The sequence below is a fragment of the Amblyomma maculatum genome, chromosome 9 (genome assembly GCF_055883805.1).
Source record: "Amblyomma maculatum isolate TAMU_Amacu chromosome 9, ASM5588380v1, whole genome shotgun sequence".
Classification (NCBI taxonomy): Eukaryota; Metazoa; Arthropoda; class Arachnida; order Ixodida; family Ixodidae; genus Amblyomma; species Amblyomma maculatum.
In genome coordinates this window covers 112,236,791-112,241,499 of record NC_139352.1, presented here as the reverse complement: position 1 = coordinate 112,241,499, position 4,709 = coordinate 112,236,791, and the positions used below count along the sequence as shown (strand labels likewise).

At 42.2% G+C, this 4,709-nt stretch overlaps 1 pseudogene; it reads left to right on the top strand.

The window, feature by feature from the left end:
- Positions 1-655: 655 nt before the first annotated feature.
- Positions 656-1,548, top strand: LOC146180169 (uncharacterized; annotated as a pseudogene).
- Positions 1,549-4,709: the final 3,161 nt, after the last annotated feature.

The following is a 4,709-nucleotide window of genomic DNA, read 5'->3' as shown; positions in this document are numbered from 1 at the left end:
CTTAGCACTGTCTTTTATGCTTTTCAATTTCCTACCTGGCAACGTTCGTGGAACTGCAGGGCTTTTTCTATCCGAACTGTGACCATTGAGATGAATAGCCAGCTTAAAGAAACTACTGCTTGAGCTGCCTGTGACGCGTATTTTTTGTTGGTGTGCTTTATCACTGTATTTGTTTGGTTGCTGTAATAAACCATGAATATGAAAACCATACTTGCCGTACACTGTATTGCAAACTGTGCACTTGAGCCTGTGCTTTGTGCAGCATACCTTGTACTCAAAAGTACTAGCACCAGTATTTCCGTCAAGGTTTCCACTACGAATCATGCATGATTGCATTCTTAGCCAGCGAAGGTAAGCCAGCGTCTGAAAGTGTTGCTGCCTTCTTTGCCAGTAACTTTCATTGGGTTCCGAATTGCACATTAGCAAGGCCGTAACTAGCAGGAACTCGAGCACATTTGACTGGCAAAGGTTGGTGCGCACTGAAAGGCAACCTTCATGAGATACCGGCTTGAAAATGCGGGTTCTATAAACGTTGCCTAACCTGCACCGCCGCTTTGGTCAGCCAGTGTCATCAGTGACGTCAGAGGAAGCGTATAAAAGGCAGCCGCAAGCAAGGACCCCCTTTATTGGGCTTGGTGGCACCTTGACGGACACCATGAGCAACCATTTTCTTCTTCTTGTACAGGTTAGAAAGAAATTTCTTTTTGCTAAGTGTTACAAAAATGATATCTTCTTAGTGGTGCTACCAAGCCCTGAGTGTATGTTATGTTGTTTCTGTGACTCATTTCGAATAATCCGTTTGATGTTGTTATTGCTAAGTGGCGACATTGAGGAAAATCCAGGCCCCCCAGATACACTGGGTGAGATCTTGAAAGTCGTAACGGAAATAAAGTTATCACAGCGCGCTCTGGAAGAAGGATTGCAAGGAGTTCAATCCAGACTGGCTGAGATGGAAGCTACACTTGCATCTTTCAAACAGCACCATGAAAGACTAGAAAGATGCGAACAGCAGGTTGCCGAAGTGAACAAAGATGTGGGTAGGCTGAGCAAAAGATTGGATGATCTGGAAAATCGAAGTCGCAGGAATAACATTATTATTTACGGTTTGGAAGAGAAGAGCAATGAAAATAGTAAAGATCTGGAACAAGCAGTAGTTTCAGGTGTGTTCAAGGACAAACTTGGTGTAGAAACCAGATCAGTTGAGCGTGTCCACCGTATAGGCAGGAAAAAAGAAAATAGTACAAGACCAGTAATCATAAGGTTTTATGACTTCGCAGAAAAAATGACAATTCTTCGTAACTGTAAGAAACTTAAAAACAGCTCTCTATCTATACTGAAGACTTCTCGGCGTCGGTGCGTGACATACGTACTAAACTTTGGCAGTCCTGTAAAACCGAACGAGACGAGGGTGCTAAGCCAACACTTGTTTTTGACAAACTTAAAATCAAAAATCAACTGTATGTATGGGATGACGTACAAAAATGCAGACTGCCTTTGGAAGATGTAGGTCAAGACGACGCCGAGAAGGTCGACGTTAGCAGCGCGTGACAGAAGGGCGTTGTGAATCCATTTTGTGTGCTATGCTTTAACGCAAGGAGTATTGCTAACAAAACAGAAAAACTAGAAGATATCATCCTAATTCACTCACCTGATGTTGTCGTCATAACTGAAACGTGGCTACACGCCGGCATTCATGATTCGGAAATACTTCCACCATCTTACTTTCTCATTCGCTCTGACCGCGATAGTCGTGGGGGCGGTGTCGCTATCGCAATAAAACATGGGTTATCTTTTCGCAAAGAGCAAGGAATTGTAGATCATGAAAGTGTGTGGTGCACGGTATACGTCAATGAGTCACCTGTACTGGTCGGCGGTATTTATAGGAAGCCAAATGCAACTGACGACTACATCACAAAAATACACGATTTTCTTTGCGGAAGGTTGAACGATCGTTCCAAGCTAATTCTTACCGGTGATTTTAATTTGCCTACTATTGATTGGAGTGCGATGTCAATCGGTAATCGAGATGTTAGTAGCTCTGAGCTGCTCTTGAACATGGCGTTTAGTTTTTCGTTATCTCAACTTGTCACAGATCCCACGCGCGTTAAAGGGCAGGCACATTCAATATTGGACCTCGCTTTTATTTCCAACAACTTAACAGCCGATGTCAAGCTAGAAGAAGGCATATCGGACCATAAGCTACTGCTAATAACAGTATCTAGCGCGAATATTGGTTTCAGAGGCGCAGCTCCCGAATCGCGTCTAGCAGTTAAAGATTATAATAAAGCTGATGATGTTAGCATTATTGATTACCTTGAAAACTGTTTAGAAAATTTCTCTATTGAAACGCACGGCACAGTAAATGATCTATGGCTGAAACTAAAAGACATAATAGCTCACTGTGAAAGAAAGTTCATTCCTACCAGATTAAAACGTACAAAACGTACAAACCCATGGGTTACACGTAGTGTGATTCACCTAAAAAGAAAGCTACAAAGGATGCGAAAGAAAAAACGCAATCCTGAAAATATTCGTCAGGTTTCTGAGCAGCTGAGAGCTGCTATCCGACAGGCAAGAAACGTTTTCTTTTCAACGACACTTGTAACTTTTATGTCACAGGCCCCCCAAAAATTTTGGCGCTACCTATCTAGGACTGAAAACAAAGTGACACAGATTGAGGTTAATGGATCTGTTATCGATGAGGCACGTGCGGTCGGCAACACATTTAATACATACTTTCAGTCCGTTTTCACGCGCACTCCAGCAATTGCAGGACGTGAACCTGTCAGAGATCCTGCACTATCCATGCCTCCAGTAGAAATAACTCTGCAAGGAATATTTAACTTGCTGCTACAACTCGACATTAAAAAATCGCCAGGTCCTGACAACATTTCAAATGCTTTCCTCCGTCGTTACGCTGAGCAGTTAAGCCCTTTTCTTCATACAATTTTCACAGCATCACTCCAAACAGCCACGCTCCCAACAGACTGGCTCCGTGCGAAAGTTCTTCCGATCCACAAAGGAGGCAACAAACTACATGTTAACAATTACAGGCCGATTTCACTTACTAGTTGTATCTGTAAAATGATGGAGCATATAATATGCAAGGCAGTTACCACCTACTTAGAGGAAAACAATTTACTTTACTCCAAACAGCATGGTTTTCGCAAAAGTCTTTCTACGGTAACCCAACTTCTCGAAATAACGCACGACTTTGCTACAGTAATTAACTCCAGACTTCAAGCTGACGCAATATTCATAGACTTCTCCAAGGCCTTTGACAGGGTGCCCCATTGTAAACTAATCAACAGGCTAAAGGCTACAGGTATTGACACTTATGTAATAGACTGGATAGCTGCATATCTTTCAAACCGCACACAGTATGTTAAAATAGGTGAATGTGAATCTGAAGAATTAGATGTCTACTCCGGGGTTCCACAGGGGTCAGTGCTGGGTCCCATTCTCTTCTTAATATTTGTTAATGAAATTCATTCTCATGTCGAACCTAATATAATGGTAAGGATGTTTGCAGATGACTGCGTCATCTACACTACAGTGCGCACTATTAACGACCAGATACGCCTTAATTCTTCCTTAACTAACATTTCCAGGTGGTGCCAAGAATGGGGAATGGAAATAAACATGAAAAAAACCGCTTCCATGAGTATAACCCGAAAACGGGTCCCCTTGAAGTTTACTTATGATCTAATGGGAGTTCAAGTAGCAGAAGTCGACAGAGTTAAATATTTAGGGATTACCATCACAAACACAATGAAATGGGATGCACACATCAACGAAACGTGCATTAAGGCATACAGACAGCTTGCATTCTTCGGAGGAAACTTGCACGAGCGCCAGCTAAAGTAAAGCTAGCAAGTTATAAGTCCCTCATACGACCAATCCTTGAGTACGGCAGTATAATTTGGAATCCACATCAAGCATACCTTAACAATCAATTGGAAGCGATGCAAAACAAATCCCTTCGGTTTATTTTTTCGCAGTACTCGCGGCATGTCTCGGCAACCGCGCTGCGCAACAGAGCAGACGTCCAAACTTTGAACAGCCGGCGACGCATTGCTTCTTTAAAATTTTTTTATCTTCTCTATCATGACTGTGTTAATGTCAACAAACAAGAATACTTAAAACCACCATACAAACATTCAGCTAGAACAAACCATGACAGGACGATTAGGCCATTTATCACCCGCTGTAACACGTTTAAACATTCCTTCTTTCCGTCCATCATAGAAGTCTGGAATAATCTGCCACTCGACATTGTCTCCTCCACATCTGCAAATGAATTCATCGCCAAGGTGGAAATATTTTTTGCCCAGCAAACTGCAACAATGTGAGCAGAGGCATTTATGCGGATTGCCCTAGCAAATCACGGAGTGCTTTGAGTGTATTTCATGTGCATATATTGTCGGTACGAAAATGTTCCTTGTTATTCCTTTGTTGTTGTTTTTTTTTTGTCTTATAGGATATATTGTACACTGTCCGTGAAATTGTGATTTTTTTTTTGCCCACTCCTGTATGAGCCTGTCAAAAGGCTTACAGTATAAATAAATAATAAAAAAAAAGACCACTTTAAAATTCGCGCTAAAAACATACGTATGCGTGACGTCATTCAACGTCACTCATACGTAGTTGCCCCCCCCAATATGGCGGTGCCCATGAGCCGCCAGTTTTTGGACCAATGGGCGTCTATG